This window comes from Equus caballus, chromosome 8, assembly GCF_041296265.1.
Source record: "Equus caballus isolate H_3958 breed thoroughbred chromosome 8, TB-T2T, whole genome shotgun sequence".
NCBI lineage: Eukaryota > Metazoa > Chordata > Mammalia > Perissodactyla > Equidae > Equus > Equus caballus.
Window position 1 is genome coordinate 64,558,140 of NC_091691.1, and position 20,497 is coordinate 64,578,636.

The 20,497-nt window shown below is 47.9% G+C and overlaps 1 long non-coding RNA gene and 1 other non-coding gene across 2 annotated transcripts in view; both read right to left on the minus strand.

Moving 5' to 3' along the window:
• Positions 1–1,981: 1,981 nt before the first annotated feature.
• On the minus strand, positions 1,982–2,042 carry MIR187 (microRNA mir-187). Its single transcript, NR_032880.1, has one exon. It is a non-coding gene; the product is annotated as a microRNA mir-187 (primary transcript).
• Positions 2,043–2,400: 358 nt separating this feature from the next.
• Positions 2,401–20,497, minus strand: part of LOC138915290 (uncharacterized) — a 29,170-nt gene continuing 11,073 nt past the window's right edge. The window contains exons 2-3 of the long non-coding RNA XR_011421018.1: positions 7,804–7,893; positions 2,401–2,941 (exon numbers count right to left, since the gene is read on the minus strand). This is a non-coding gene — a long non-coding RNA (uncharacterized lncRNA). The remainder of the gene's footprint in view (positions 2,942–7,803; positions 7,894–20,497) is intronic.

The window sequence follows — 20,497 nt, forward strand, 5'->3', positions numbered from 1 at the left end:
CCCTCATTCTTTACTCTATGGAAACCTGTATCCTCTTCTGTATTAGTCAGGGTTCTCCAGAGAAACAGAACCAACGCGATGTGGATACTACAGAGAAAGAGAGAGAGGGAGAGATTTATTTTAAGAAACTGGCTCATGCAATTGCAAACTCCTGATAAATCCTAAATCTTTAGGAGTGGCCAGTAATCTGGTGACTCAGGGAGGAGTCGCAGTTCACATCCAAAGGCAGTCTATGGGCAGAGTTCCTTCTTATTCAGGAAGGTCAGTCTCTGTTCTATTAAGATTTTCAACTAATGGATGAGGTCCACTCGCACTATGAAGGGTATTCTGCTTTACTCAAAGTCCACCCACTCAAATGTTATTCTCATCCAAAAAAGCACTTTCATTGAAGCATCTAGAATAGTGTTTGACCAAACATCTGGTCACTGACGCCCAGCCAAGTTGACACATAAAATTAACCATCATACCTCCCCACCATGGTTTCTTAAATGTCTTGAAGGATGACATTCATATGGTCTCCAGACTAATATTTCTCCTAAATTAGCTGTTTATGAATCATCAGCTCACCTCACATGTGCTGTTTATCAGAAACTCAGCCTCTTCCACCAAGTTCCACAAAACCAAAAACCAGCAGAATGCTGTACACACCAGGCCTCTGTGGGGGTAACAGCGTCCAGTGAATGGGAGACAGGATGGGGTCTCCAGCAACACAAACAACATCAAATTGCACAATAAAACCCCTGCCATTTTAACCCACTCTCTGCCTTCCTTTTCTGTTCTTCCCTACCCCAAAATTATTGTTCATTTCTAATAAAAAGCAATCTAGATGTTTCTATTGATTCCTTGATATCTGCCAAACCACACCTCCAGCATCTCACTTTCCATCCCGAGGCATTTTCCTAAATAAAGACAATTGCCTGAGAAGAATTCCAGTACCAGCTGTGGGCCATCACTTCATCTCAATCCTCTCAACGATCTGGTCTCCCCATCAGTTTCGAGGTTTAAACGCAGTCTCTCATTTTATTCTACTCCCCACCAAATCATTCAAGAGAAGGGAAAGCGCTGAATCTATCACATTTAAAAACGAGTAAATTACTTCTAACAAAAAGAGGCCCTGTGAACACCAGGAGGCTGGTGAAAAGTGAGGGAACAAAGTAGAATAAATTCTACCTAGGCCTCGGGACAGGCGCAGAAGAGCCACACCCAGACGGTCGTGGGGTTCAAGGTGGACCTGGATCTGGCTGAAGGACGCTACCTGTGCCCCCGGGGGGCGGGGGGAGGGGACGACACAGATGCTTTGCAGAAATGTGACCCACAGAGCCCAGGTGTGAAGGCAGGGGTCACTCCCTGGACGCTGTGACTCCACCTCCCGCCTCAGTGCTGTGAGAGCCGGAATGCTGAAGGAAGCTGGCCTTTGACGCCTCCCACCTCCAGTTTGAGGGTCCTCTGTTGGAGCTTCTTCCCTATCGAAATTCACGATCTGATTTCAGTCCCTGTCATGTTGGAAAGTAATGTACTCAGTGAAACTCGGCTGGTGCCTGCAGTGGTTTAACCTACCACCTTGCAGAAAATAGTCACATTTTGTAATAGGCAACGCCTAAAAATGCAATGCTTGTCCCGAACGCAGGTCTAGTGGCGGGCTTTCCCACCAATGGGAGAGGTGTTTGGGGAGGAACTGCCATCCCGGCAGCCCTTCAAGCCTCCCTGGGGAGCCGCGGTCACCTGACTTGGCGCGGCAGGGGGTGCGGAGCAGAGAGAGTCCTCAAAGCCCAGGTCAAAGCGGGCCGCGCCCCCAGGCAGCTGGCACAAGTGACTCGAAACGACTGGGGACGAGGCGAAGCCCTGCACCGAGGCTGATCGCGCACCAAGACGGGGCTGGGCGGCGGGCAGCCCGCAGGCCACTCTGCCCGCTGTGTCCTGGCGCTCCCGCTGCGTCGAGTCCCGGGCGGCGGAGCAGGCTCTGCTGCGGACCTGCGTCCCTCCGGCTGCAACACAAGACACGAGGGGTCGGAGCAGCGCCCGGGTCCCGTGTTGTAGCCCGAGGTCTCACACCGTGTCTTGCGGGCACCTGCCCTGCTTCCTCCTCCAGGTGGGCCGCCAGGCTTAGGCTTGAGGAATACGACTTGGGGTGCATCCGGATGAGCAAGCTGTAGAACAACAGAGGCCGGCATCGGGATGGGGCGCTGGGACTCGGGCTGTACTCGCGGCAGCAGGGGAAAACCCAGTAGTCTCGGCGCGGGTCAGCCAGGAGCCGCCAGCACGGGGCCCTACCCCGGGCAGCGCGGGTGCCGTGCGCTCCAGGTGAGCCGCCGAGCCTGATGGAAATGCTCAGAGAGCCAATACACACACAAATATTTAGCTGTCCACATGCCTTTTCCCTCAAAAAATGAATTACGGCTGTTTACAAGTCACTAATTACAGTTTATTACATCAATACTTCCCCAGGAAATGGGTTCTTACTCTAATACTGTGATGAGAATTTTACGAATGCCAGACTAGTACAATGAATTGCCCTGAATTATAATAAATATCTGCAGTTTGGGAGTGAGGCAGTAAACACCACATTATTGCTATCCATTTCCAATGAGCCTATGGAGGATTTATTACTTATTTATGGCTTATTTTTATTCAAAAACCCCTACATATCATTTTTATGTGGATTCTTTTTGGTGAGCCATTTCTGTTTTTTCTTATAAAATAAAAAGAGGTAGGTCCAGAATAAAAAAAAAAATGCCCAACTTCAGTTTCTCCGAAGGTGACCCATTGAAATTTCCCCTCCAGACTCCCTATGGGTGAAATTCTTTGCCGGGATCACGGGCTTCAGCACAGACAGGAATAAACTGCAGGACGGCTCTCCTTCTAGCTCCAGTAAAGCATACCCACCAGCTCTATTCAACCAGTCTTTCCGGAAGTCGGTAGACTCTGAGCACAGATTAGACACCTAAACAAAAGTGTAGAAATTAAATATCACATGGTTTTCTACCAATGAAAAAAGAAAAGAATTCCACAGACTCACCAAGTAGAAGGAAGAGGGAGAATATCGTGCCCACTTTTGTACAGGACCTTAAAATTGAACAGCTTCCAAGGAAAACATCCCTTCTCCTGCCTAAATGGTCTAAAAGATTTATGGGGCTCGTCCCAGATGGCCTGGATGCTCCCCATTGTATCTGAGTGTGTGCAGTGCCCTGGAGGCACAAATTTACTTATATGTTATTTTTTTTCCCAACTCCTTTCACAAGCCAGGCAACTCTTACCCAGGACCACATCAGGTCCTGGGGAAGCAACAGAGGACACGGGGCGGTTCAGGCACTGCTGGCTGCCATCCATCTCCCTTCCTTGCCTCTTCCTCTCCAGCAGAATCTAATGGGTTCCCAGTGGCCGTGTCCCAGCATCCCTTGCAGCTGTTGGCCTGTGACATAGTTCTAACCATGCAGGATTTAGGCTATGCTTTTCCTGTTGTCATGGAGGCTGACAACAGTAGGCACATGCTTTTTGTCTTTTGGCCTTCACTTTCTTCCTGCCCAGAATATGGATGTGCTGCCTGGAAGCCATCTTGTGAGCATGAGGAAGAACGAGCCTGCATCCTCCATGGACCACACACCAGCCCTGAACTTTCACCTCCAGGCTTCTTGTTACATCCGTGCATTCATTCAAGGAAGATTGCTACAGTAGCTCTTGTACCCTGCAGTCTTCTAGACACTGGCGATACAGCAGGAGCAAGGCACATTATAAGGAGCAAGGTCCTTATAAAGGTCACATTCTAGGCGAGACAGACAATAAATGAATAAAGAAGCAAACATATATGATGGAAGGGGAGAAGTGCTCTGGAGAAAAATAAAGCAGGACAAAGGGGCTAGGGAGTACAGGGCAGGAGTGGTGCTGTGGAAAACATCGCAAGAAGGTGACCTGAGAAGATCTGAAGGAAGACAGGGTGGACCACGTGACATCTGCCACCAGGAGGGAGGGGGGAGGCAGAGAGAAAGAGCAGATCGCATCAATCTTGCAGGCTTGAGAAAAAAATCAGTGGATGGCAGTAGACGGAAAGGGTTCATGCCTTGTTTTCTGTCCCCTCATGTGTTACAATGTATTGCATTCCACTCACAGAACAGAAAACTGACCCCCAAGGCTTAGACAGGCAAAGGCTCCTTTCCTCCCACGTGTGCCCACTGTGGAAGGCTCTCTCCTCTCTGCTCACCTCCTCCCAGACGCTCCCGCCTCCCCGAGTCTTGCCCTCCTTAAGTTCCTGGAGCAAGGGGGTCTGTCAGCCGTCAGCTTATGCAGGAGCTTTCCAGGGTCTCTGGGCTTTTTCTTCTTGTCTCTCCCAGACATCATTCACTTTTTAAGACTTTTTTGTGTTCTTGGGGCCCAGAACAGGACCTCTGAGAAAGAACTTGTCACAGAGCCACCAGGCTCAGGGGGCTGGTTCATTCTGACTAAACTCAGAAGAAAATGAAATTCTGCATATGATGACCTTGCCTTTGAAAAACAGCAGAGGTGGGTTTGTGTCATTGAGTTCTGTTTTAAGAAAGTGAAGTTTTCCCCCTGCTTATCAGCCCTTCTGTCTGTGGAGGTGTGTGGCACCTGTGGTGTATTTTGAGAAAGTGAGGGACACAGAGTCAGTCCAGACCCTGAGGAGAAAGCCCCATGGTGATGCAAGGGCGGGGAGACTCAAATGCCAGCCCTGGCCAGACAGCAGCAGAGGGTGAGGCCATGATGAGAGAACCCCAGAAACAGACCCAGGGCGGCTGCGTGCACGCCCTGCCTGTTTGCACGATGCTTGGAGAGCTGGTTGATCCCCAGGAACCAGCAACCTAAGTGTGGGCCAGGCAGGGGCAGAGCCTCAGCCTGCAGGAGCCCTGCCACATGCGCCCCATGGCACATCTTCCCGGGTGCTGTGGGCTGGGCCTTCTACCCCCAGTCAGAAAGAAGCCTGGCCCACATGGGGCACTCAGCTGGAACAGCAGAGAGGCAGGGCTGGGACAGTGGCAGAGCAGGGGCAGTCATGGGAGGTCTGCCTCATCCTGAGTCCAAGAGGAGGTGGGGCCTCCGGACCCAGCTGGAAAGCTCCAGGTCCAGCGGGGCTGGAAGGTGAGTCCAAGGCAGGAGGAGCCAGGGGAGGCCTGAAGGGTGGAGAGGAGGAGATGACACAGGAGATGAGGACAAGACAAGTCTCCTGTCCCCCTTTACTGCCTGGGCCCTTCCACCCCCAACCCCACCCCTATGGCCCTAGAGGAAACAGATTTCCTCCAGGCCCAGGTTGAGATGGGGCTGCCTGGCTTGTTTGTGCCAACAAGAGGTCAGAGTGAAGAGAGAATGGGAATCCAAAAGAAAAGCTCAGAGCAAAACTCAAGGCTCGTGGAGGCCACCTGCTCCATGATGCGGATGCAGAACAAGGAAACCAGCACACAGGGAGGGCATCAGCTGAGGGCTATTAAGCCAAAGAGCATCTGTGGCACGTAGAAACCATTGTAGATGGAGGCTCAGGGGCCTCCTCAGGGACAGTGAAGTCTGGAACGCAGAACTTGGGGAAACAAGAGGAGAATTTACTTATTGAACAACCGGTGGCCTTGGTGAACTGCAGCTAGATTTCAGGACAGAAATACGCTGCATGGAGCATCCTGGCAGCTTCCCCATTGCACAGGGCTGGGATGGTGCAGACTGGGGCCTGCAGTAACAGGGCAGTGGGCAAAACCCCAGCCCGGGCTGAGCATCTGGGGTGTAGGGCCCAGGGAGTCCCCCTGTAGGGGGAGAGCTCATGACAACCCGCCTGGGAGTTTGGGAGGGAAACGGGCTGTGCCAGAGACCAGAACACCCGAAGGAGCCTGCCATGTGAGTGTCAGTGGCTTCTCTGGGAGCCAGGCTCCCCAGCCCCTGATTTCCCCTCATGGGGGCTGCCCACAGTGTGCCCGAGCCAGTCACGCAGACACGGTGGAGGGAGCACTCAGGAGCACAGCCACGGTTGTCACCCGTCCTGCCATGCCTGGTCCAGGTTCTGCCTTTGGGGAAGAATCAGAGACCCTTGAGGGAGGTGGTGAGGACAAGGCCTGCAGAGGTAGGGGAAGGCCACACCGGACCAAAGGCACCGCTCATTCACTCCAGAAACCTCCTGAAGATGGGCAAAGAACCGAAAGACTGTAGAGCTACTTGAAAAATGACAAAGTAGGAAACGTTAAAAATGGCCATCATTATGCAGCAAAGGGGTTGCAGCAGGAGCGCCAAGGAAACAGGCCCATTTGCCTGCTGGTTCCCGCGGGTTCTATTCGCACTCTATTTTCCTCTATTTATTTTTACACCCCCCAAAAAAACCAAGCCTCTACATTAAATAGTCACCTTTCATCCATCTGTAATTCTCTCCCTCTGGGGCGCCATAAATTTCTTTATACTATTATCATAATAGAGAACCCAATACGTCTTCTCCCCTTGCCTTCAGAACATGAGACTCACAGATGCTTCCGAAGCAGGACGGAGACCACATGGGGAAGGGAAGGGTGGCAGCTGCTGGTTTACGGCATTGAATAGAACAGCCCAGTGGTAAAAGCCCCACACCTATTTCGGGAAGAATGCTAACAAGAAAAGAAAGACTATGCATCTTAGCTTCTACCACGTCATTGAGAGGAAGAGGCATAGCGATGGAGAAGGGTAGGCTAACCTCAAAGTCAGAAAGAAAGGCTTTTGAATTCTACACTGCAAGGCCCTCACTCTGGAACTTCAAACAAGCCACTAAAACTTTCTAAGCCTTAGTTTCCTCCTCTGCAAAATGTAGATATGAAAACCTGTCCTGGCCTCACAGAGTTGTTTTCACAGGTGGAGCAGAATAGGGTCTTCTCTGTTACCCCTGAAATGGGAGTGAGGGCTAACAATAAAATGTTATATTGATGCAAGATATTAGTACAACTATTATTTAAGGAAATTGTTCACTCTTGTATTCACTTAACAAACATTTATTGGGCCTTTACTGTGTGCCTAACTCTGCTAAGCACTGGAAATAAGGTAGGGAGCCCCACCTGTTCAGGCCCTAGTCGTCAGGTTCTGTTACTTGCAGCCAAATGCAATCCTATTTCATATCCACAGGGACAGAAGAGAGGTTAAGCGTGTGGGCTGAGCCAGGGCCTAAGCTTTGGAGCCAGAATGTTCTGGGTTCAAATCTGGCTTAAGAGCTGTGTAACCTGGGAACATTACACAGTCCTCGTGAAAGCATGTTTTTCCATCTTTAAAATGGAGGTGACAGTGCACATTTACAGGGGAATGAGGTGGAATGTCATAAAGAAGTTGGCCCATAGTGCCTGGCACAGATGGAGCACCCCACGTGTGGTAGCTGTTTTTGCTGCCATATGCACCAGTAATGCTGTTTCCTTCAAGGTGACACATTCAGAGGTGATATGATGGCTTACTCCTCAGGCTCCTGACAGAGGTGACCCTCATCCTGCTCGTCGCTGGTGGTCAGCCTAGATTCTACCCAGCAGGTGAACCCCTACTCCCTCCACCTGCGGGAGGAAGAACTTGCCAGTGAGGCAAACCAAGGATGGACCACACAGGCTCCTGAGAGCAGGATTTCAGAGAAGGGGACAGTCACCATGGCTGGCAGCCACAGAGATGGCTTGGCCCCTTGCACATAGTAGGGCTCAGCAAACTCGGCCCAATAAACAAACCAGTAAATGAAGGTCTGACTTGAGCCAGGCCCTTCATAGAAACCACAGTTATAAACTTCTGCATTTGCTGTGCCCATACCAGGCGCCAGGCACACGCTTAGCATGTGCGAAAGGTCTTGACCAACCATAGCAATAGGTTGGGGCGGGGACTCACCCGGCTGTGGGTTACCTTCTGCGGAGATTCAAGGTGCATCTCATGAAACCACGTGACTGTGGGATCAGTTCAAAACTGCAAAATGTCAACCTGCAGATAAGATAGGTTTAGTAAACTAATTTCAATACATTGAAGTCGGGGAAGCCCTTTCGGGCAGAGAGTATCTTGGGGGCTGGGTCCCCTCCCTGCCATAACCCATTTAGCCTTATCACACTTTGCTATCTTCTGTCCTGCTGTCTTCTGACCAAAAGTGAGGCTCGCCCTCCTCCAGGCTTTTCTTGACATAGTCTTGACAGACTCCCTAAACCCACCTAAAAATGTCCAGTTCCCCTTGCCAGGCTTCTACCTCTGCCCCTTCAATGGCCTCCTAGTTGGAGGCCATTCTAATCCCTTCTCATTGTACCCCCTCATACCACCTCTATTAGTCACTCCACTTCCCAAAGAATAAAGCTTAACTCCTTAGCCTGGCATTTAAAAATACTTCCTTGGTCTGGTCTCTGCTCGTCTCCAGCTACCTCTCCAGCAGTATTTCATAGTCCAGAGAAACTCACTGCTTCCTTGCCTCCCTCCCCCACAACTTTGCCCGCACTGTCCCTTCCACGGGGCATGCCCTTCCCCATTCCTGCCCATTGCTACATTGGCCAGCCCTCCAGGGGCAGCTCAGGGGTCCCTTCTCATTAGACATCCCATTTCTCTCCTCCTCAAGGGCTAAGATTGAACCATGTTTTTGACACTTCTTTGTATTGTAGGTCTCTTAAACAATAAATCTTTTTTAAACTCCTGGGTTGTAAACTCCACAGATCAGGAACCAAATCGTGTGTGGTTTTGCGTGCCCTGTGGCCCCGAATAAGATGAATATTAGGGGATGAATAGTGAGGGGATGTAATAAATATTTGTTGGATAAATTAATATTTAATTACTTCATAAAAGTTTCCCTATTTATCATGGAAAAGGCCTTTTTTCTTCCATGGTCACAATACAACAATTCAATATCTCAGACGCTTTTGCTGATATCATTTTCTCAAGCACAGTTATTAATAATTTGTCTTAAAATGCTCAAGTGCCCAACATGAAGATAAGAGGTCTGATTTCCTGTGAATGCTCACACTCAGCCATAATTATCTGTCATAAGAGGCATGAAGAGGTGTGGAGATGAAAGCTCAGAAGGTCGGAGGTCCTGCCTCAAAATCTTGAAATGGGAAGCAATTAGCAGCCTTGAATGCTGGGGGGAGGGGGGCGCCATTAATCGTGTGTGAGACCATTTGTTCTGAATGTCATAGAAATCAGTCTCCCTCACCCATCCTATCCCAACAGACACACAGACACACAGACACACACACACACACACGCGTGTGCGCACGCGTACGGAGCCAGCCTTCTCCCTGCTGGGAAGGAATACCCACAAATGCACAGGTCTGGAGATAATTGAAATATGCTCATTCAGGACCAGAGCTCAAAAACACGTATGGGTCCAATGGGACTGCCCAGTCTTCCTAAACATGAGACTCTCAACCTTTCATTTATGGCTCAGGGTCATCATCATGAACATTCTTTATTGTGCCGTGTGGTCATACTGTGATTCTCTCAGAAACGTTGTGCCTTTTCCTCTCAGTTGCTAAAATATTGTTTCTGTATCTGCTTTTCATAATTTCCCCATGTCCCCATGACTGTCAGATTCTCTTTCGTCATTTCATGAGGGGACAGCCTGCAGAAGCAGTTCCCCTGCCTTATTTGCAAAGCCCAGGAAACTAGCTAACCAAGCTGGTCAAGGCTGTGTCTGAGCAAGACGCGTGTTATTAAGGAAGAGAACTAGTGGTCCTTGCTACATTCATTCTAGAAGGTTTTTTAGGCCTTTTCCTGCTTGCTCCCTGGCTCTCTAGAAACTTCAAATTGTAAGTAAAGAAATCTGAATGAAGATGGTAGGCAAGCAATCCAGCAGTGTGCGTTAGATCTCCTTTGTGTTCAGCAATTTAGTTGCAACATAACAGCATCATGCATCGCATTAAATTAATGCCACTAATTTGAACTTTATTGTTTTTGTGGTTTGTATTATATTCAGCTAGAAATTTGTTTTGGCTTGATAGCTGTATATGAGCTTGTATGTATTTAAGTAGCATAATAATAATAAAGTCAACACTGGGGACCCAATAAGAATTTTTCTCAGTTCTGCCTTGCAAAATCTTCCTTGGTTTGCATCACGTGCCTGACACTTTGTCTGTTCACTGGGGAGACTTGTCTTTGACTCTGTTCTTACCTAGTGGTTGTTACCGGCAATAACATTTGCACCCAGTGGTTCTTGCCTAGTGGTACAAAGTGACTGGCCATAAACATTTGCACCAAAGAAAGCACTAACGAGCCACAGGGGAACTAAGTTATAAGGCTATAAAGGGGTCACCCAGATCATCCAGAAAATATGACACGCATCTTTTTTTTTTTTTCTGCTTTATCTCCCCAAACCCCCCTGTACACAGTTGTATATTTTAGTTGCAGGTCCTTCTAGTTGTGGGATGTGGGACGCCACCTCAACGTGGCCTGACAAGCGGTGCCATGTCTGCGCCCAGGATCCGAACCCTGGGCTGCCGCAGTGGAGCGCAGGAACTTAACCACTCGGCCACGGAGCCAGCCCCGACACTCATCTTTTTATTACCATTAAAATATCCATGTAACTTTTTTAAATTAAACTTCTTATTTTGAGATAATTGTAGATTCATATGCTGTTGTAAGAAATAATACAGAGAGATCCCACATATCCTTCACCCAGTTTCCCAATGGTAACATCTTATAACACTATAGTCACATTACAACCAGAAAATTGACATTGACAATGTCAATGACAATGCACCAATCTTAATCAGATTTCACCAGTTTAACATGCATTTACTTGTTTATGGTTATTTTTCTGGGTGTTTAGTTCTATGCAATTTTGTCACATGTGTTGGCCACCACAGTCAACTTATAGACCAGTTCTATCACTGTCTTATACTTGGGGCCTATAGCTTTCGGGAGAGTGGCATCTTCTAAGGCTGGAGGTTTCCAGAGGGGGAGGCAGCCGCCAGCACCATTGCCTGGAGGCTGTGACAGAGGCTTTGGGGGGCCCTGCCCTGAGCCCAAGTGAGCCTGTGCCTGGGGGACCTTTGGACACAGCTGGGGGCTACTTGGCAGTAAGTAGTGGGGCTCACACTAGCAGTGGCCCTCGGGGGCTTCTATAAACCCTAGTGTGCAGGCTGCCTCCAGACAAGTCAAGTCAGGGAGACGACCCCTGCTGGGGCTGGCATCAGGCTCTAGGATTTGTCAAAGTTGCCCAGGTCATTCCAGTATCCAGCCAAGGTTGAAAGCCATTGAGCTACTGGAATTTGGGCATTTAAAAGGAAACATGACCTTACTTTACATCTGTAGTCCAATGATAGCAGGACTTTGCATTATCCGTACATTTTTGTGACTTTATTAAATTTGTCTGTAAGAATGGTGGGAAATAGCAGTTCTATCTCATTTCAACTGCCCCTGTTTTGTTCAGCTTCCAGAAGCTGCCTTCATTGACGTTCCCTCCCTCCACCCCTATGACCTCACCCCACCAGGTAGACCTTCCATTGCCTGCCAGACTCCGTCTCAGCACAGGGCTCATGCCAGGGCCTGGGGCTTCAGACCTGCTCAGGGAGTCTCCGTGCTTCATCACCAGTTCTGAACTACGGCAGAAAGGCCACGGGAACAGGAGTCAGGGGAGGGGCACTCCCATGCCGGCGTCACCACTGGAGCAGTTTCCTATTGCTGTTGTTAACAAAATACCGCTAACTTGATGACTTCAAACAACATAGATTCATTATCTCTCAGTTCTGGAAGTCAGAAGTTCGATATGAGTCTTAGGGGGATAAAATGAAGGTGTTGGCAGAGCCACGTTTCCTCTGGAGGTTTTAAGGGTGAATTGGTTTTCTCGCCTTTTTCAGTTTCTAGAGGTCACCTGCATGCCTCAGCTCGTGGCTGCATCACTTTGACCTCTGCTTCTGTTGTCACATCTCCCTCTTTGACTCTGACCTTCCTGCCTCCCTCTTGTAAGGACCCTTGTGATTATACCTAGATACTCCAGGATAATCTCCCCATCTCACAATCCTCAATCACATCTGAAAAGTCCCTTTTGCCATACAAGGGAATATTCACAGGTTCTGGGGGAATTAGGACGTGGACATCTTTGGGAGCCATTATACTGCCTACCATTGCCTCAACTCGCTGTGTGATGCTGACTAAAGCGTCCACCTCTCTGAGCCGGCCTCATCTTGTGTTTCATGAAGAATTTAACTAATTCATGTCTTTTAGCTCTAAAAGTCTGTGATTCCATGATCCAGGGCTCACCAGCATACTTTGGTGAGACGAGAGCTCAGGTCAAGTGGGGTCTCTTGGGCTATGGGTGGGAATGTCCCCGTGAAAGCAGACAGCATGGGGCTGAGACCAGGGCCTGTGGCTTTTCGGCATGTTTCCTTGCCTGAATTAGCCTGCTATATTGAATTTTATTCTGAGGAAACTTGAAGCAATGTCTGAAATATTTTTAGGAAATTAAGTTTTCTGCTTCTTTTATCTGTTTTATTGTGAGTAAAGCTGTCTCGTGAAGCAAAGGTAATTCTTAGCTCTTCTTCATGATTTAGATTTGCAAATTCAGTCCTCAAAACTTGGTTTATTTTCCCTTAGATGCTTTACTTAGCTGACATAACACATTGTCTCCTATAACCACTGCCTTCAGCCACGCTCAGTGCAGTGGCTCGTTTCCCCTCCCCAGTGATATTCTGGTAGAGCTCAGACCTTATCCTCGGCTCAGTCCACTTCACAGCCTCCAGCAAGGCTTCCTCCTCCCTTGTCCGGCCAGGCTCCCTTGAGGTGTGAGGAGTGGGGAAGGGTCTGCTTGGAGCATCTGCTTCCCCTCCCTCCCTCCAGTGGGTCTCGACTCCTCAGCATGAGGGTGGAGGGGTAAGCGGAAGAATGGGCCAGAAGGAGCTGGACAAGTGGCCTCCTTTGTCCAGTGCCTCGAGGTCAGCCCTGCTAGCTGTTGATGTGCTCTGAGGGGGTTATCCAAATGCTGGCTGCCTCGGGGGTGAGGCAGGGCCTCCCTACAGCACTCTTCCCTCACCTGGGGACATGGCACCTGCCCCACCCAGCCTCTTCCAACCACGCCCTGGCTCCAGGCTCCAGCCTCCAGGACTTCCCTCCTCCCCGCATGCCCAGTCAGCGAGCAACTCAATAACCACTGGACCCGGAGGAACCTCCATCATTTTGGCCACAATGAAGGGCAGGCCTGCAGGCTACTCCATTGCAGGTGGCCCCTCTCTTCACTGTGCCAGTTGTCATAGGTTCTTATCCCCCTGCCCAACAGGCATGCTGCGTATGTGGACACCCAACCAGAGAATGATGTGCCAGTTGCCCCTTCTTCCAATCATTCATTCACTCAGTAAACATTTATTGGTAACCAACTATGAGGCAGGCACAGCTCAAGGCACTGGGAATACAGCAAAGACATAAACCCCTACCCTGGCGAAACTTACAAATAAGTAAAATATATGTTAGAAGGGGAGGGGAGAAGGGGTTGACTAGGGTAACAGGGATGAAAAGTACCAGTGGCGATGGGGAGTTTAAATGGGTTAGTCAGTGAAGGCCTCATGAAGAAGGTAACATTTAAAGAATGACTTGAAGGAGGTGAGGAAGTAGGCCCTGTGGATATCTTGAATGTGCCAGACAGAAGGAGCTGGTGCAAAGGCCCTGAGGCAGGAGCTTGTGCAGGATATTTGATGAACAGGGAGAAAACCAGGGTGACTGGTGCAAAGTGAACCAGAGGAACAGTAGAAGGTGAGCTTGGAGAGGCAAATGGGTAGAGCAAGTGATAAAGGAGCATATAGGCTACTAGAAGGTCTTTGGAACTTCCTCTGAATTCAGTAGAAAGACACTGGAGGGAACTAGGCAGAAGAGGCACATAATCTGACTTAAACAGGATTCCTCTAGCTGCTCCGGGGACAACAGACTATAGCGAAGCAAGGGCTGGAGCAAGGAGACCAATGAGGAGTCTACGGCAGCGACCCAGGCAAGGAATGACGGTGGCCTGGATCAGCGTGGTAGCAGGGTAGATGGTGAGAAATGGTTGGATTCTTGATATATTTTGAAGTAGAGCCAATAGAATTTCCTATCTGTTTGATAAGAAGTGTGAGAGAGTGAGAAGAGTCAAGATTTTTGACCTGAGCAACAGGTAAGACAGAGTCGCCTTTAACTGAGATGGAGAGAGAAGCAGACTGGGTGGGGGAGGGAGGTTATGTTAAGTTGGGATGTGTTCAATTGGAGATGTCTGTTAGGCATTCGGGTGGAGGTGTCAGGAAGGCAGTGGATATAAATGTCTGGACTTCAGGGGAGAAGTCCAGGCTAGACGTATAAATTGAAGAGCCATCAGCACATCAGTAATATTTAAAGCCACGAAACACAGAACAGAATAGAGAGCTCAAAATAGGCAAACACAAACATAGTCAACTGATCTTTGAAAAAGAAGCAAAGTCAATTAAGTGGAGAAAGGATAGTCTTTTCAACAAATGGTGCTGGAACAATTGGATGTCTATAGACAAAAAGTGAACTTAGACACAAATCTCCTTACAGCTTTCACAAAAATTAACTCAAAATGGATCATAGATCGAAATGCAAAATGCAAAACCATAAAACTTCAAGGAGAAAATCTATGTGACCTTGGGTTTGGTGATGAGTTTTTAGATGCAATATCAAAAGTACAATCCGTGAAAGAAAAATCAATAAGCAACAGTGGGAGTGCAGAGAAAGAAGAGAAGAGGCCCAAGGACCAGACCCACTGGGCCCTCTAACATTTCCAGCATCTCCATAAATAATTCTCTTGAACTCCCATAGTTTTAGGATGGGATGGGTTGGAGACACAAATTTGGAAGTCAGCAGAAATGGTATTGAAAGTACCCATCAGCCAGCACGAGGTCATCTGGATGGTATCCCAGGCAGAGGAGAAAAAAGGTGGAGAAGCAAGCCCAGGGCCTCTCCAACATTTAGATATGTTGGAGATAAGATGAGCATAGCCAGCCTAGCAAACTGAATAGGGAGGAGCAGCAAGGTAGATGAAGAGCCAAGGGACAGCGCTGTTCCAGAGGCCAGGGGAAGACAGTGTTTCAGGCATGGGAGAATGATCAGTGTGTCAAATGCAATCCGTAAGTTATGACAGGCTGAGGATCAACTATTGAATCAGCCACACGGAGCTCACTGGCAACAACACTGTGGGCCATTTTGGTGGAGAGGAAGACACAAAGTCCTGCCCAGAGTGAGTTCAAGAGAGAACCGAAGAGGTAGGGATAGCTACTTTAGACAATTCCATCACAGAACTTTCTGAAAAGAGAATCAGAGATGATGGGCAGTATTCAAAGAGGAAGCCAGGTCAAAGAGAAGGTTTTCGTAAACAGAAGACGTTGCAGCAAGTTTGCATCCTGATGCAAATGGTCCAGGAGAGAGGGAAAACTTGACAGTCCCGGAAAGAAAAGAGAAAACTGCAGGAGCAAAGGGTGCATCAGAGAGAGGAGAGGGAGTGGTCCACACTCAACCATCTAATACGACAGGAAGTAAGGCATGATTAAATGCATCTGCGATGAGATTTCTAACACTGGACCAACTTCCTCATGAAGTCTGCTTTGTCCTAGCAGCTCCTATTCTGAGGAGCACCCAAGGGCATAAGTTACATCAATGACAAAGAATTTCAGAGGAAAGGAAAAGAGTAAACAAACAAGAAAATCCAGGCATTCACCCTACTTTCTCGAGGGCGGCTCTACGATCATCTAGCAATATAAAAGTTTCGACTTTCGAGTCAGTCCATGACTCTAAACCGATCTTTCATAGAATATATTAAAAGATGATCAGCAATAGGTTATTGTATCTTTTAACCCAATAATTTTGTCAAGATACCAAATTTTTTATTTTATGGGACTGAACATCAGCTCACACAAAAAATAGTCAACTTGTCTGGGTTTTGCTTCACCCCGAGTACAGGGCAGATGCTGTGTTTGCAAAACATCCCCTGCCTCACTGGGAGAGAAAACTGTTCAGGTAGAAAGCAGATTGGTGATTACCTAGGCCTGGGGGTAAGAATGGGTCTGTATACAAATGGGCAAGAGGTTTCTTTTGGGGGTGATAGAAATGTTCTAAAATTAGATTGTGTCATTTACACACAATTCTTTAAATATACTAAAAACCATTGAACTGTACATTTAAAACAGGTGAATTTATGGTATGTAAGTTATATCTCAAAACAACTATTGAAAAAGAGAGGAAAATGTTCAGTGAAGAAATGGGTCTTGCAGGAGGAGGCTGGGAGAGGATGCTGCTGTGGTCCGGCTCACTTCTCAGAACCCAGACTTTGCCTTCTGCGCTGTTGGATCTGGAAACACCAAAGTCACCCAGCAGGGTTCTGTCCAGTGAATAGCCAAGAGCTCCTCAAACAAAACAAGGTCTAGCCCCTGGTGTGTTTTGTCTTGGTTTAATCTGTAAGTACCTCACCAGCAATCTGCAAAGATTTTATCAGCTAATGAGGAGTGCAGTGTCTGGTGATCTCTGATAAGTAGTAGCGGTCTTTGGATAAATAGATGGAGCTCACAAGAGAGAACCAACGCTGTGCTCATTTAACCGTATTTTCGGTGCTTACCTTGCTCCAGTTACACAAAGATTCCCATTTTCTCCCTTAAGGTTTAACTCATTGTTATGGATTTGCTTTCGATTCTTTGGGGAACTTTGAATCTGTCCCAATCCCCTGCCCAATAGGGTCCCCTATATTGTGATAATCTACCCCCTGGATTATAGGTCCCTACTTCTGACATGCCGCTCAGCATGATCTCCTCTAGAAAATGGCCCAAAAACGGCTTGCTCTCTCCAAATACTGAATTACAAAAGGGTGGAAGAGAGTGAGACTTGTCTAGCTCTTTCACTAGCTGCCCCAACCCCTCAAATCCCACACCTGTGGCTGCCTTTATCAGCACAGAGGCTCAGCAACAGCCCAAGTATATGGTGCTATATGGCCAGTACATAGCAGATCGTGGAGGTTTTCTAAGTGGGTTTCTTTCGTCTCCCTCTGGTTCAAGGCTGTAGGTCTCCTGAACCGGGCCCTGCCTTCTTCCCTCGCTTCAATCTGCCATTGGGCTCTCTCTTTTACTGTCCTCGTGCTACTGACATCTTTCCTCTTCACTCACCTCTTCCCCAGGCCTGCATCACTGCATTTCAGAGGATCACCCTCCACACCAATCCTTCCTTCTGTTTGATCTGAGCAGTTGAGACCAGAGGCTCAAATCCTGGCTCTTTCGCTTATTCAATAAGCACCTTGGGCAAGTGATTTCACCCATCTGTGCTTCAGTTTCTTTGTCTGTTGTAAGAATTAAACAGGATAATACAAGGAAAGTGTCTATTACCCCCACCAGGCGCCTGGCAGTAAGGGCACAGTCATTGTTAGCTCTTCCAGGGTCAATGAACCATCCCACTGCAGTGCCTTCGGGGGATCTCCAGATTTGGGGCACTTTCCAGCTGTCTTCCATATCATTGTTTGTGGCCCAGGGATTCCTAGTTTACTGTCAGGGATCTTTTTCTCTTCTCTTTGGAGCTGTTGCCGAAGTTTATGATTGCTGGGCTGCCAACTCTGGATCCAAACGCACTTTCTGTAGCTATTTGCACTTATTCCAAGGCAAGGCGAGACCAGAACAGCCTGGGCCCCTGCCAGCAGGGACTGCAGCTCTCCCGTCTCTGCTCTGTCCCCATTCTTCCTTGGCTCTCCCTCCTGGACAGAGCCGGAGTAGAAAGAAGAGCTGTGGCGCAAGCACCCACATTTGTCACCGCAAAACTCTTGTTCTCTCTAGGGAGTCATTTTCCCTTCCCAGCCCTAATTCTTTGCACTTTGAAACCAGAGCTATTATTACTTCTAATTTGCATTGAATGGTCCCTTAGCAACCATCCCACATTGAATGGGATATCAACCTGCTTCTCATACCGCTGGATTTACCAAAATCTGAGCTCTACCAGAGTATAACTCAAAATGTGATAAACAGAAACGTAAACAGCTTTCACCCCAACCACATACATAAATACCCTCCCCTGCAGAATGGCTGCACAACAGCGAAGTTGACTAGAAGGTACATTTTCGATGAATCCCATTTTTCCCCTGCCATAAATAAAAAAAAAAACCCATAAAATTATTTACTCTTGAAACATTTTTGGACCCAAAACACTGCCACTGTTCTTAAAGTCTAAAATTATATATAATATTTAAATAAGATAGATTATTTCATAATACTTTTAAAAACACATTTATTAAGACTCCGCCTTTTCCAGAGAGGATATAAACAGTGGTATACCGGTAAACTAGCTCTCTGGAGGAAAAAGAAAGACCTGTTTTGTAGTGTCTGCCTATATCCACGGTGTAAATACTTGAAAGATGTGACTGATCTCAAGCTATCAACCGTTGAACAAGGTTCTCCTTACATTCTTGAATACTTAACAACTGCGAAGGTTCTAGCACTCGCTGGAAGGCAACCTAAGAGGATACATAAAATGCATGAAAGTAATATAAATAAAAAGTAGATGAGGGGCCTGCTCAGTGGTGCAGCAGTTAAATTCACACGTTCTGGTTTGGTGGCCTGGGGTTTGTCAGTTCGGATCCCAGGTGTGGACCTATGCACTGCTTGGCAAACCACACTGTGGCAGGCATCCCACACATAAAAAAAAGGAGGAAGAAGGGGATGGATGTTAGCTCAGGGCCAGTCTTCCTCAGCAAAAAAGAGGAGGATTGGAGGCAGATGTTAGCTCAGGGCTAATCTTCCTCAAAAAAAAGTAAAAAAATAAAAAAGCAGATGAAAAAGAAGGAATGAAACAAGGATAGAGGTACCAAATGGAGCCAGGAATTAGTAAATATAAAAATGCAACTATAAAGCCCTATACACAGGTTTAATATTCACAATTGGCCTTAAGAAACTTCCAACACTGAGAGAAGCTTACCTGGTTCACAGTGTCCTTAAGATAAAAATAAGTCTCAGGCTGAGAAGTGCCGTTTCCTGTTCTTCAAGTAGATCACGTTTCTCCTGAGGGTGCCCGTAAAGCAAAGACTGCGTCACACAGTGAATGTCCTCATCAACATGAGGGTGATGGCCTGACCTTGAGACTGTAATTAGGCGAAAGCAATTCTGCGGGACGCTGGGCCCAGTCAGGGTCCGGGGATCAGCATTCTACATTCCCAGTTTGATCCCTGGCAAGTGCAGCTGTGGATGTATTCTATAGCCTTTGAGTAACCTTCCAGGCTTTTGCTAAAGACCTACTGTGATAAGTTTGAAATTGCTCTCCCAGGCAGATCTTTCTACCTGAGGATCTTTCTAGAAATCCCAGTGTTCGCAACCTTCATGTGATGGGGATTCTGCCTCAGGGTCCCGATCAACAGGCTGGGCCCCAAGAACCAGAGCTTCAACCTAGAGTCAGTTCATGTCCCATCCGGGTCGGTCCAGAGCTACCCTCAACCCTTTGAGCCTTGTAGTTTGAATGGTTCACCGTTCCCTTTAAAGAGGGTGAGCCTTCTAGCTGGTCTGGTTCCCCAGCCCTGACCTGCCCTTCCAGTCCTCCTCGGCACTCCTATGGCTAAGCTCACATAAGCGCCTGCACATGTCTCCACCAACTGGCCCCATTGAGTGGGGATTCACATTTATTGGCACAGGCATGCAGCAACGTTTCTCAGAGCAAGAAACAGTCCTGGATCACTCGGTTGTCTTGCACCATCACCAAAAACACACTGGATTCAACAAATGGACTTTTTGGTTTCCTCATTCTTGCTTTTTTAGGTAGAAGTGAAGACAGGTGGGGAGAGGTGTTAGGCAGTTGTCAGTAACTACCAAAAGGATGACAACACCACCTAGGGTACACAGCACCTCTCCTGTTACAGCAAGAGCCTCAGGCCACCTTGGCTTGGTTTTCCTCACTGAGGACAAAGCCATCAAGGTCCGTACTTCAGTCCAAGCCCTGGTGAGACGCAGGCACCCTGGCCTCACCCAGCAGGGGACAGGCACTCAGGACATCTGTGTCAGGGTACAGAAATGGCAACAGTTGTCTCCTGAGGCATGTTTCATCCTCCCCCAGTCAATATGCCGGTTCCTCTACCCTGGATCATTTTACTCTTCAACCCGACACTGCCTATGGTGTGGCACATGGCCACGCCACAGCTCTGCAGGGGAACTGGAAAGCCTCAGAGTTCCTCCAGGAAGAGGCACTTGACAGAGGCCAGTGTCTGGCCTTTTGTCCAGCAGTGACAAAGATGCTGGAGGGAAGGAAATAGTCGTCTGCATGTCTGGGTGTATGTGCTTGTAGGTGTATGTGCACACACACTTGCAGGGTTTCTTCTTTTCCATAAATTCTGATAGGCCTCTATTAAATGCTTACTTCAGACAAATTATAACCAGATAAAGGAAACTACAGGAACTGTGAAAGAAAAAGGTTATTCTCTAAAAAGCATTGGACTATTCCTTGGTTAATTAACAGGAAATGTGTTCAGAACCCTTTTGGAGCACTCTGCAGAAATGTATCAATTCCTTTAAGGATCTTTCTGGTGTAAAACAATTAGTGGATACACTGAGCCAAGCACCAGTCTGCTCCCCGGGCACGTGGAACCCACCTCTTTGTCTGATGCACTAAACTCAAATCTCAAATC